The 14,583-nt window shown below is 35.3% G+C and overlaps 1 pseudogene across 1 annotated transcript; it reads right to left on the reverse strand.

Moving 5' to 3' along the window:
• Nucleotides 1-12,157: 12,157 nt before the first annotated feature.
• LOC149238196 (guard cell S-type anion channel SLAC1-like) lies at nt 12,158-13,899 on the reverse strand (annotated as a pseudogene). Its single transcript, XR_016245349.1, has 4 exons — nt 13,659-13,899; nt 12,786-13,553; nt 12,669-12,700; nt 12,158-12,580 (listed from the first exon to the last, which is right to left on the reverse strand). The product of XR_016245349.1 is annotated as a guard cell S-type anion channel SLAC1-like (transcript).
• Between the last annotated feature and the right edge of the window lie 684 nt (nt 13,900-14,583).

Here is a 14,583-nt window from a genome sequence, read left to right on the forward strand (position 1 = left end):
TGCATAATTCTTCCCATTCCTATTGATGGTAGTCAGCTTGTTCCTTTCTTTCCCCGTTGAAGCCATCTGTAATGAGGATCTGGTTAATTTCATGTAGCTTTCATTCTGCCACTTTTTTGGCTTCAAAAATGTTTCCAAACTCATTCTTATTCCAATCTTTAAGCCTAATTTTGATATGTTTCAATCTTTTGTGCAGAAGGAACATTTTAGTGCCTTGAACTTGCATATCCTCTATCCACCATTTTTCAATATTTCTGATAAAGTCCAGATGGGTGAGCCAAATCTTTTCAGACCTGAAATGTTTGTTTCTTGGAGTCCCTATAAAGGACGCTTCAAGTTGAACAGGCCAATGATCCGAGCCACCAAAAGGGAGTATCATCGCTGACAAGTCAAGGCTTGTTAGGATAAGGTCCTCCAAGATAATAAATCTGTCTAGTTTTGAGGCCACCTGAGACTCTCCTCCCCTTTTGTTATTCCAGGTAAAGATGCCATTACTTGTCTCTATGTCTACTAGCCTCATATTGTTTATAAAATTATGAAATGCTATGGAGTCTCTACCTAGTGATCTGGTTCCACCTTTTTTTTCTGACAGTGACCTAATCATATTAAAGTCCCCTCCCAAAATCCAGGGGATGCCCGAATGTCTGTCTCTTAGATCCTCTAGTGAAGTAAGAAGTCTTAGTTTGTCTTTAGGCTTCTGTGGACCATAAACATTTGTGATTAAATAAACTTCCTTGTCCCCCAAAGGTTGAATAACCACTGATAAGTAGTTCCTAGATGCTTCAGCATCTAGGATTCCTATTTTCTAAGGGTTCCATAGTGTGAGAATTCCTCCTACTGTTTTGTCTACTTTGACTTCTAGATATTCATATTTAGTCAGCCATTTGCTGTGAATTTCTCTTATTTTTTCTACTGAACATTTTGTTTCCTGGATAAAAATCATATCTAGTTTTTCTTCTTTCATTCTATTGCTAAGATTCATTTGCTTCCTTTTACTCCCTAGACCCCTAATATTCCATGTTGTGAGCTTCATTAAGAAAGATTTGTAAATGAGTAACTGGTTAGGTCTTTCATCTTACCTGAATTGATAATGAGTTTTCCACACTCTATTAGTAGCTCATTCTATTTTTTCCTACCTCTTTTCCTGCCTGGGTTCCTAGGAGCTAGTCCCGATGTTGCCTTCATTGTTGTCACCCCTTCGGTTTCTTGACTATCATGGTTTCTTTTGACTCCTGAACCTTTTGCCTGAGTTCTACATAGGAACAGTTGTTGTACTCTGTTAAACTCCTCTTGTGGTAGTGAATCCATTCCTTTGGTGGTTCCCTGCTCTAGGAATTTTTCCAGATCTAGATGCTCCCTAACAATAATATCCTGCAGTTCATGATCCTCTATTCCCACCTTGCTCGGGGTCATCTCTTGGTCCCTATCAAGTTCCATGGTGTTCAACAGATCCTCCTTTTCTTGTTTGTTGTCATGTGTGTCCTCCATACTCTCTTTCTTTTCCATCTCCACAGGGCTTACCTCCAAAGTCTGATTTGCGTTATCATGCTCCTCTTCTTCTTCTAGTACCTTGTACCTATTCTGACTTAGCTGCTTTTCCTCATTGATATTCTTTTCGTACTTTCTCCCTCCTTTACCTTTGTTTCCCACATTGCTAAAGCTTTTAGATTCTTTCCTTGAGGTAGCTTTAGTTCTGCTTTCCATTTTATTTAAGGGCCAATCCCTGAATAGATGCCCATGTTCATGGCATTTGCGGCATCTGAAAGGAACATGCTCATAGTCCACCGCTTGTACCCATTCTTCATCAAAAACTTCCAAAATTACTTCATCCGGTAGAGCTCTAGAGAGGTCCATCTCTATGCAAATCTAGGCAAAGGAGGTATACTTTCCCCGGCTAGTGGCCTCTAATATTTTAACAAAGTGCCCTAGTTTATTTCCTATTGCTTTTAATGATTCTAGCTGCCAATAATCTAGTGGTAAGGAGTAGAGCCTTACCCAAACCAGGACTGAAGTGAATGTCTCGCGCTCCGGGACAAAATTCATTACCCAAGGCCGCATGTAGAGGCCTGCAGTAGCATAGAAGTAGGGCCCTCCTTCGAACACCCTGTCTTTATCTTCAATGTTCGTAAAAACTACAGTAAAAAGGCCCTTTGATCCATGGTGCAGATCTATATCCCCCTTAGGTTTCCAATGATTCTTTATCCATGCCTGTAAATCCTTCTCTGTTGACCATAACCCCATGAATTTACAAATGACTACGTAAGTGGCCATGTGTTCCCTATGCACCTGTAGTGCTGGATCACTTAACACCACTCTGGGTGTGATAGTTGCCCTAGGCTTACATGGTCTAGTTCAGTTTCTGGTATCCACATTCTGATTTTCCTCCTTCTATTCTTTTTTATTTTCTGACTTCTTCTTGTGTATTTTCTTACCCCTGTGTACCTCTATTGTCCTGTTTCCCTCCTCCTAAAATTCCGGTTTCAGCCTCTAGAGGTTTCTTGAATCAATTGGAGACTGCCTGACTATAGGAGGGAGTGGAACTCCACCCCTCTCACCTCTCCATGGTGCCCAATGCTTAACTTCTACTGCAAACCCTAGCTCTCTCCCCTGTCACCAAAATTCCAAAAAAAAAGAAAGAAAAAGAAGAAGCCAATATTCATTCAATTGTACATATAAATTTTATTTCCTGCCCCTATTGCCTCTTCTTCTTACATTTTTGGCGTCTTTAGAAAAAAACCAAAAATAACAAAACAAAAGTTGAGTTTACATGCCACCGCAATAATAGGTCTCTTCTCTTTGGTTTCATGGTCGATTTCCCCATTGGAAGAATCGCTTGGCATAGTGTTGTTGATATTTAGCTTGCATTTTCCCTACCCTAATATCCATTGCAATGAGACTCTATGATATGATATTTTTTTTTTTAAGAAACTAGTTGAATTGTTGGCAATGTTGTTCTCATGGTTCTTGGAAATTTCTTGTGTCTCCAATCTAAAACTAACTATTCATAACATGGGTGTTAAAGTTTTGTATCTAAGTTGAGAAGGGTTTAAATATCATGAAGTTTAGTTTGTTAGAACTCCTGTACATCCATAAATAAGATAGCAATGAAACCAAATCGAAGTAAGGACTTGAAGAAGAGCATGTTGGATTCTAACAATTTTGGAGACCTCAATGACTTTGATCAAGGTTTAGAAACCTAAGGGGGGATGGGAAGACACAATCAAGAAAGGGTAAGTTTTTATTTCTTTTTCTTTCTTAAGTTCTAATTTTATTATATGTCACTTTTGTAGTCAATTAAATTTTGTGCAACTTTGTTTTTTAGGTCTAAGTTAATCACATTCTACAAATATTCATTATTTTACTTTCAAATGCTCAAATGTGAAATCTAAAAATTAGAATTCCCATTAGAGAGAATGAAACCCTAAAATTGCGTCATTCTAGAATTGTTTACTACATTAGAGGAAATTTTAGCCTAAAAGTGCCCATGAAATTTTCACGTAATTTCCATGTCATAATATGTAAACCGATAAAAATCATTTCAATTAAAAAGAGGCACATGTAAATATTTTGGAGGGAAAAGAAGAAAAACTATTTTTTTAATTGTATTTTTGTCTTATGTCCTTGTAGGTTTACTCAAATTTAAAGTGGAGACACTTGTTGGATGTAGAATTAAATTTTGCATCCCATTAGTACCCATTATGCAGACTTTTGAGAAGACCCGCATTGACCAAAATTTTAGATACATTAAAAAAGTGTGTCCAACACGCTTTTTTAATGTATCTGAAATTTTTATCAATGTGGGTATTCTCAAAACTATGCATAATGGGTACTCGTTGGATGCGAATTTAAATTCCGCGTCCAAAAAGTGTCTACACTTGAAATTTGAGTAAACCTATAAGGAGATAAGCCAAAAATACAATTAAAAAGGTAGTTTTCTTCTTTTCCTTCCGAATTTCATAACTCTTATTTTATTATTTTAGGCTGAAATTTCCTCTAATGAAGATTGGTTGTACTCTAGAGCTATGTGTTATTTAAATCTCAAATCACCAACTTTTGTTATTTTGTTTATTCATACTAGAGGCTATACACTAGTATTTTCTTGTGATCCTTAGTTTATTTTTTGGTCCAATTTGACACGTGATCTCAATTTCACCAAAGATTTTTTAACCCTGGATCTTGTAATAATATTTAAATACTCCGTCAAGAGGGTAGGGTATGAGGATGGTACTTTGGAGAGTTCCTTAGGTTAGCACAACTGCTATGAGAGAAATTGTGAGCCCTAGAACTATAATAATTTAAAATTGATAATTTGCCACTCTAGACCTCCTAAGAATTAGTTCATAGTAAGCACGAAGTCAACCCTCAACTTCAAAATCAAAATTATTTTATGTTATGCCTGAACATTACCTAACCTTTGTAACATTACAAATTTGAACCTAGAATGGTACTACCAATATGTCCTTCGATGTTCCTTAAAGCATGCTAAACTACAAATCAACGAGGTACTAAGTATTCTTAAATATTGAACTTTTTCATGGTTCTTTCCACATGCCCCTTTGACACACTCAAGACTCAAAACAATGCTAGAAAAAAGCTCCACTACCTAAAAAAGTATCTCTCTCTTTTGTTGCACAAAGTAACTAGTTACTAGTTACAGGGAGCCTTTCTGAAAGAGCATACATATTCTACACTACGCAAGTAAAATAGTCCTCTTATTAGTAAATTGTATAGATTGACACTGACATCCCCCTAATTTCATGTTGTATGGATTAGCAAATTCTTCAACCTCGGTGTCACTTTACATGAAATTATCATAATGAGAAGGTACAAGACTGGTAGATGGAAGGAAGCTCATCAATTTCTTCTTCTTAGCCTTGTTTGTTAGTGGAGCTGATATGTGACAAAAATTATGGTTTATGGTTTCCATCTATTGTTTGGGCTTAGCAGTTTCTAGTTATATATCTTTAGGCACCCACCATGTAATCTTTTATTTTTCTTGTAGTTCTCCTAGAGAGCCTTTAGTATTCCCAATGTTTAGTCATTTTGAGCGTCTTATAATCCTCTTGGCCAATCATGGTTGGTAATATACATTAATATTTAATTTTAAAATCAAGTTACATTAATTAAATCTAATTGGTTGTTCATTTGGGTCCACCCCATCAACGCACTGTGAAATTAGGATGACATTGTTTGGAAACACTTTAAACTTGTAAGTGATTTTATTTGTTGCAACTAAACATGACTCAAGGCTATATTCTATAAGATGTTTAAGGGATCCCCAATTTATTTATTGTGTTCTCCTTGAACATGATCTTGATTTCATCAATGAACTCCAATATTGGGATGTTGTTATCTAGTAATACTTTTTAATCTACCAAGTCATGACCTGCCTGCAATAGTGTGATTTGATTCTAGGAGGTTACTACCAGTGGTCCATTTTTAATGGAGTCATGTACTGATTTCTTGATAGTTTAGATCCATGTATTGATTTCTTGGTAATCCATTAAATGCTATAAACTATGAAATATATCAAGCAGTTTCAAACCTTTCCCAGGCCCCTTTCCTAGTGACACATTATAAAATCCATGCTAGTAAAGGCTCAAATAAAAAGAATGAAATTTTTATTTTCAATTGAAAACATAACCAAGTTTTTTATATATTTTTCGAAATTAATCACAACTTTGAGTAGGAATATTAAAAAACAGTGAGAGAATGTATTGTAAAGAAAGAATCATGTGGGAAATCTAGTGATAAAGGTAAATGGAGAAGCATGTGTAGGAAAATCATAGCAAGAAGAATAAGCATTTATAGAATATTGGAATGAGGTAAGAGAAAATGAAACACAATCTAACTATAAATTTATCCCAATTGTACATGAATCACTCAATATAGTAAAAACAATGGGTCGATTTTTCCTAGTTTTTTCATAATTGATCAAATTTTAACTTTCTATTGATAGTGTTGGAAGTCCTCCAACACAAGAGGTTTTCCAACTATGAAAGCCCAACTAAACATCACATTGTTTGGGATAGGAACCCCATTCGTAAATTCATCCCAACCACCATTATATTGATCTTATAGATTTTCCTTGCCTATAAGTATCAACAGAAGAGAGTATGCAGATAACTTTGTGATAAGAAAGTGAGTTAACTTTGTGAAACACCAATTGCAATGGATACAAAGAAATTTCATGGATAGGAAAAGAGAGAGCGATCCTTTAGAAGAAAATTAATAGCACTCTCCTTCTAATGACAGACATGATCATAGAAATAATTGTTGATTAACTTGCAAAATAGTTAACATAGCAACATGATCATGAAAGAAAGTAACTAATAACATTCAATAGGATATACCAAATCCAATGAAATAGTTCACTTTCTTCAGTATGGATGAACCCAAACATATACCGTAAACATTAAAATAATAGTCTTACAACATTCACGATACATGCATGAAAGTACATTGGCTATCAGAGCTTCAAATATTAAGTGAAAGTTTCAAGTCCATAATTACAATGATGCAATACTAGCACCAATAGTGGAACATTAAGTCACCACTTGATCCTCCAAATAATGATCTTCTCTCCTATATAAAGCTAGAGAATTCAAGGTGAAAAACCTTGTTGCTTGAGCTATGAGGGTTTATTTATTGCAAATGAGGTGACTATTCACCTCCCATGTGACTCTTGACCTCCCTCATGACTCTTGATCTACCATGTGACTTTGAGCTCCTACATGACTCTTAGACTTCCTAGTGACTCTTTACATTCCATCTGTGGCCTTTGAGATTCAACACATTTTACATTTTCCGATTTTTGAAATTACATAATTAATTCTACCATTAATGTGGAAAAAATACATGAGACAAAACAACACACTTGTGTTGACACTTTGAAGAGCTAAAATTTGGAGATTATGACATGAGACTTCATTATAATGTATCAATGCTAAGTTCTTCTCCTTGTTGCTATGTCTTCTATCCTTCATGATAGATATTGTGTGTACTTCATCTTCACCCTCCAAAGGGTCTAGTTATAGTATTGGAACCTTCTAATTCAACATGAGTTTCCATCTCTCTTTTGTTGTTCAAGATTCAATTACTCTTGCATGATAACACCTTTATGTCTTATCTCCATAAGTTACCTTTTGAAACCCCTTCTTTATGACCTCCTTGAGCATAATATTTCCATTATATCATTATAGAACCTGCAAACGAAGTTTACTCATGACAAGATAACATCAATCCCCAAATCACCTATTCTATCTTTGTTTTCTCATGTGAGGTGCTAACTATGATGGGACAATGTGCAAGGAATGAGAGATGGGCCTTCCTGGGTGCAGAGCTCAAAGTTAGGAGTAGAGGGTGGAGGTTTGGGCATTAGAAGTGTGCATTGTACAATGGAAAGGGAAAGAGACAAGGCTCTGCATAGTTGGAAAGTTCAGGAGGCAGGGATGACATGCTTGGGCACTGTGACAGTTCAATGCACAGTCAGTGAGGAGGGGACTCTAAGCATTATGTAGGTTTCCATTGCAGGGGTCCATAGATGGCCCTACTTTCCACTGAGAATGCACAATGCACAATGGGGGGAATGTTGATTAAGGTTTTGCGCAAAGGGAAAGTGTAAGAAACAAGAAGTTGGGTCACTATGACCTTGAAATGCTAAATGGGAAATGAACAGAGGGATGCCTTAGTATTGCACAGGTTTCCATTACAAGGAGATAGAGAAGCATTCAGTGTCAATTGGGAGTGCTTATGTGCAATGCAAGGCAAGGTTGATCAAGGCTTTGTGTAGTGAGCAAGTGTGAGCAGCAAGGGTTGAAAGATTGTGCTATAGGGATGCATAATGCACAATGTGAAGGGAGTTGTCTATAAGATGGGCGAAGAGGGAAAGTGTAATCAACACGAGGCTCGTGACTGAGGCTTGGAAGTGTACAATGCATTCATCATTTTTCTGAAGGTTAAAGGTGTTCATAACTTGCGCCAGATGTTAGGACAAGGAAGAATCCAAAAATTGACTAAGTGTGAGATTAGTGGAACAAAGAGGAGAGAAAGAGAATGCATAGCATGACCTAATCATAATCTCACACACATGCAAAAGTACACATATGAAAAGAATATGCATAGTACCCAAATCCAACATGCATACATTTAAGAGATAATAAAACGAGACTTATTTCCAAGTGCGACAATTAGAGAGAAAGTATTTGTGAAACAAGTGTCGATTACAATCAAAAGATTTTCTATCCCATGGGAATTTGTCCAGCACATGCTCTAATGATAAATAGCATCAACTAGTACAAGAGAGTGTGTTGGAGCTTCATCTAGCACGTGTGCCAAGGTTCTCTTAGGATATGTGAAAGTAAGCAAAATCAACACATGCAAGAGTGAAAGAGACCTTGCTTCTCAGGTTGGTGCTCTATGCGTGTTTTTAAAGGATATTTCCTTATGATATAGGAGTGATGTCATTGGTTGCAGTAGCGATGAAACCCCTATCTCTAGCTATCTAGTGATTATAATTTATTTTTTTTCCTCTTTTTACCTTTTTCTTTGTATATTATTATAATAAATGATAGGTGAGGAATTGTCTCTTGGCATGTAGCCTCTGCCTCATCATATATACTATATTTATAAATATGGGGTGATTTATAGCGTTCCAAGAGGAAAATTAAACATTATAATTACAGTAAACGCTTCGGGGAACCGTTTTGTAATCCTTTCCTATTTGTGGCTAACCTTTTGGGTTGTAAGCTATGAATTCCAAAAACGAATGTACATACTTTTCATCATGAATATCTTAGTTCGAATGAAAATTTTCTCAATTACGCTCTTTATTTTGTTTCTACAATATCGTTTGAATTGGAGTATAGCTTCCATTATTTCGTTGTGTCTATCGGCTATGGATTTTGTTCAAAAGTTGGGCGTTAGTTAATTTCAAATTATCGTTTTCGTTTTTATATGTTTACAAGGAGTTAACGATTCCCTAAAAATATTTTCTTTTACTGTTCTCATTGTTTTGTGCCTCAATGGTACAATAGATGATAAGCTTTTATTCTTCAATCTAACATTTAGGTAAATTTACTATGGTAGGTAGAACTACATAAGTTTAGTTTTCTCCTATGTTCCTAAGGGTTATTATTTTTGGTTCTTCTGTGTTCATTTGTAAATATCACCATTTATAAATAAGGAGAATAGTACCCATCACGTCTACTTGACTTTGTTTTTTAATAAAATGATCTCTATCAATAAGTAGTTTACCCTCTTCACTTCTCTCTTAAGTTTAATTTTAGTTTAGTACTCATCTGAGAAACTAGTCTTTGCCATACTGATTTTGGTCGTATATTTTCTTTGTTATAGAGCCTCCCCACTTTCAGTACTACACTGTGTAGGCAATCAAGGCAATAAAATTTCACTAATTTGTTTTTTTTCTCTCTTTGTGTTCAACCATTGTATTAACTTGTATTCTCGACCAAAAAAAATACCTCCTAGATTACTCATCAACTTTTATATATATATATCCTAAATTTATTGTTTACTTTAATACATTTTTCCAGTATATATAAATTTCTTGAATTGCTTGTTTACTTTAATACATTTTAGCGGTATTACAGTTCGCTAACTGGTTAACCAGTTTGCTCAATGTGTGTTTGCCCTAGCTCCAACATAGTCAAAGAATAATAAATATGACTCCCTCTCTCTCTCGTTCCATGCGAGCGTTTTAGTCACACCCTTAAATTCTCACTCAGAATTTCACTTTCTGAATAAATAATATATGTGTATATATATAATACAAGCTTTTAGGAACTTAAATAAAAATGGGCTCTAATTAGATTTTCCCTCTAACACTGCGTATTCACATCATACCATTTCATGATGCATAAATAGTCAGTAATCCACAAGGAAGAAAAACATTACGTACAAACTATTAACTTCATAGTTAAAATATTTAGCACACCCTTATAACTGAAAAAAATAAAAATAAAAATAAAAAAATTCCTTTTCATCAATTCCCAGTTTCTAATATGTACAAAATTGAATAACATGCACCAATTTAAATCATATGCACAAAATTAAATTCATAAAGGGCAACAATAATTCCAACAATAAAATCAAAATTAAATGTACCCAGACTCTAACAATATTAGTTGCTCGAGTAACTCCACTTGATAAGACCACTATATCTACTTTCGTAAATGATGCTCAATTGTACTGGGAAGAAACACTATCCTCCCAACCATGAACTGATTCTACAGTTCCCCCTCAGATGAGATCTTTTGCCAATGGAATCAACAACCCCTTGTGATTCCAGATAATGTATTTTTATACATTACTTCCCTAGAATATTTTTCCTTAGCAATGTCCTACTTTTTATGGGCATCCCAATGCATTAACCTAGGCTTTCTTTATTTCTTTTTCCTTTTTTCGAAAAAGATATTTCCTCATGTTTCTTTAAAGTCCGTCTTTCTCTCCCGTGATGCTTTATTCCACCCTTACTTGGTGTTTTTCTACAACTGAGTGATTTAATAGATTCTCTCTCCTATCATATTAAATCTTGTTGATCAACTCCTACAAATTTTTAGGACTTATTTAAGAGAAGATTAGTTTGATCTCATCAACCAACATTGGTTTCTGGATCTTGACAAGAATCTCTTAACTCTAGGGTTTCTTTCCCAAGTAATTTCTAGATTTTTTTTGCATTACTTGTTCACCTAATTCAAATCCATCATGGCTGTCTAGCCATCACATCAAAAAATAGTTTAGTCTAAAAACAGAAAGATATTTACATAGAAACAGATGGTTATTACAAGAAACAACTATTATTGACACTTACTTGGGGCTTAACACTTGATAAATCACAATGATTGACTTTGGAGAAAGCTACTATTAATATTGGAGAGCAAGATAGACAACGCATGATATTTACTACAATAACTCGAGTTAAAGTTTTGAATGGTCTTCGATTTCAACAACCATTTTCATATTATCGATATGAAAAGATGGAAAAACTAACAAGTGTGACAATAACAACAATAGAAGAAAATAGTATGAGAGTGATAACAATGAAGACTATTTGTAATTAACTACATTCTTATTATGCACAATTTCTATTATTCAATACTATTACATTGTCACTTTGCATTCAAAATTTTTATTTCATCATTCAAGTTATTAACATACACCATCATCTCAACAAACTAAGGTATCTGAGCAAATTTAAAATTAAGATGACCAGATTATTCTTAAACATATTTAGTGTATTTAAAATTATCAAAATAGTTAGAAGTTCAATAAATTTTGTGTGATCATGCATGATTGAAACCAACCTAGATCCATCTTAACCCGAAATCTATGAAGCGCCAAAAGGGAAATCACATTTCCTCAAATTTTACTCTCAAAAAAAATTTACACCTCGGAAAAAAGTATCCATCTCAATATCTAATATATCCAAAATTAAGTTTAATCAAAACTGGTAAACAATGAATGTATTAAGAATTTGAAATCCACTGAATATACCTGAATACGAACCATAAAACTCGTGACGAAATATTATGCCATGCAAAGTAAGCTCAAATTTTAGAATTATTAGACATAAAATTATTTTATTATTATCAATTCTTTTAGACATAAGATTATAATATATATTAGATACTTTAAACTCTTAAAAAAACCAATATTCCTTAGCTATTAGACTTTCAATAGCTACCACACATTCTAAACTCTTATTAAGAAATATAAAAATAAAAAAACAAACATTATAAATATCTCATCCATATAAATGACATCTTCATAATCATTTTAAGAAACTCACACATTTTTAATTATTTTAAAAATATTGAAGCCGCTGGAATTAAAAATTATATATGTTTTATTAGATGCATGTTCCAACACACATATACAAACATGATTCCAACTTTTCATCTGCTGTTCCTCACTATTATTTCTCATTTACTTATTTCTGTGATTGTGAGTGTATTTAAAAGTAAAACAGCTGTTCTGCTGGCCGTCCATAGTTGCAATGTGATAGGAACCTTAAAAACATGACTGTCCATTTGTTACTTTAGATCTTACAGTGATAGTGACTACAGATACATATAATTGGAAGATCTGTAACAAGACTATTTGCTTGAATCGAATCTATTCATTTTTTTTGCAGGTTAAACAAAGAATAAGCTTGGTCTGTTGCCATGACTATTTTAGCAATGGCAATACCATCAGCTTTTATCCAACCAGTGAAAACATTCGAATTGGCTTTGTACACTGTACGAATGAGTATCTGAATGGGAGCAGATATTAAAGTTGGGGTTTTGAACAAACAATCTGGAATTCGGAACAACTGGTGGTCCTCTTCCTCTTCTTTGACGGCGAACCGATGCATTGTTGAAGAGGAATGATTCGGTGTCCATACACCAAATAGTGGATAGCAGTTGCTATGACCAGAACGCCCACCGCGGCAATTGAGATAACGGAGAAAAGGATGGCCACTATTTTGGCTACGGAACTTCGCACTTCATCGGTGTATCTGATTGAAGCAATTGCCACGGCAGTCATTGGGAAGGCGTATGCCCACCATGCTATGGAAAATCTGTCAAATAAAATACCGAAACATTACTAAAACACAGATTTAACGAGGACAGAAGAGCCTCCACGGAAGTTAAACATGTAGAGTTTACCTGGATCGCGCAAATAATCTTATGCGGACAACCTGTTTGAACAACCAACAACATCAATGAGCACTGCGTCGTTATGAAATTCAAGATGTCAGCCATAATAAGTGGTGAAAAACTCACCATAGATGCAAAGAGAAAGAGTGATAGGAAATACGGTATTTTTGAGCCAAAGCCGAATGTGCCAGAGATGTCTTCCCACGCCACACAGGCAGTGCTCGGAGCCGCCAAAAACAGGAAGAATGTGGGATAATGATCTTTGGGCACAGTTGGATTGGTGGGCAATCTCTGATATAACGTCACAAACAGCACTGTATAGTGGGCAAATCCTACGGCAAAAAGGAAATTAGCGGGCTCCTTCCATCCCACTCTTGCTGCCATCATCGCGCTTACAAAATTTCCAACAATAGATAGATATGTTGAGGGATTCGATACCCTGGACAACATCCTCTCCCCTCCAGAAAACCACTGGCCATATATTTTGATCTCTAATACAATCACAGGTGCAGCAAAAGCGCAACACAGCAGAGGATTGATAGTTTTGGCTATGGTATGAGGGAGGCCCAACAACAAAAGCATGGATGATATCCAGGGTGTGAAAAAGTGGTTCACTCGAACTCCATCCAAAAACTCTTGCTTCACAACCTCCCTGCAGAAAAAGCATTTGAGTGCATAAGCAATGGATACAAGTATGAGCGCTACAAGGGCAAAACCCCAGACTGCCATCTTTGATGAATGTCCTATTGGCCAGAAATGCAAGGATAACGATTCCTCCAGTGTTTTCCACAGAAGTGGCTGGCTACACAGCGCGAGGCATATACGATAGTTCTCTATGTTGAACTGATGAAGGAAATTATACCATTTTTTGTCGACCCGTGGCATTACAAGAACCTGCAGAACCAAGTCCAAGTTACTCATTAGACTAAAACCTGAAAATACCATAAATCTGTGGTATATAAGTTTACAGAAATCAGATATGCAGATTTGAATATGAACCTGTTTATCGTCATGGCTGGTGCGAAATATGTGGGAATTGGAAATATCGGTAGTTACTTTACCCAAGACTGCAGACTTCCTCTCTGTTTTGGTGGAGTAATGAGAAGCGCAGGTGGTAGAAAAGGATTCTCGAGGAGGGATGCTGATGCTGATCTGCAACATCTCTGCTGCACTGTGAGACGTGGTAACTGGTGGTTTCTGCAAAATTCCATCCATATTTGATGAATTGACAATCACAATACCGATGAATATTGTTGTGGTGGAATGTGGTGTGTCGAAAGGCTATAAAGGCGGAGTGTTTGGACGGCTGATGGGCTGGCGTGCACTCTGAAAACAAAAACAAAGGTGGATTCCCACTCAGCGCACTCAGCGGAGTACGCAAGGTGATAGGTTTGAAAGTACTGAGGTTTGAAAGGAGTATGACGTTAATTAGCAGATGGATCTTGTCCATTCATTATTTTACCTCAAAGCATTTGAAGGGAATGCGTTTCAGATAGGTATATCTGTTAGTGTGATATTGGCGAAATTTCTCGAAATAAGTATTATTAAATTTTATTAGGGCATGCATTTTAGGTAGGTATATTTGTTAGTGAAATGTTTAGTGAAATAAAGGAGAAGTATCTGGATATAAATATTATAGCATAGAGAATATTCAATAAAAAAAATGTAACTTAATATTTAATTTGGTAAATTGTTGGTGAATATCATTAATTTATCATATATAATAAAAAATAGGCAAAATTTAATCAAATGGGAAATATTTTTTAAGAAAATGTTAAAAAAAAATTGTTAAAATTTCCCATTTACAAAAATTCTTCCACATAACTTCATTTGTAGTCTCAATATCTACCTTGGAGGTCATGCATTTTCTCGCATCTTAATTGATATAATCCTCATTTACGACTTAACATCTAAGTTTCCCCAA

This window comes from Pinus tabuliformis, chromosome 8 (genome assembly GCF_031772625.1).
Source record: "Pinus tabuliformis cultivar Carrire ecotype Pingquan chromosome 8, CPIR1, whole genome shotgun sequence".
Lineage (NCBI taxonomy): Eukaryota > Viridiplantae > Streptophyta > Pinopsida > Pinales > Pinaceae > Pinus > Pinus tabuliformis.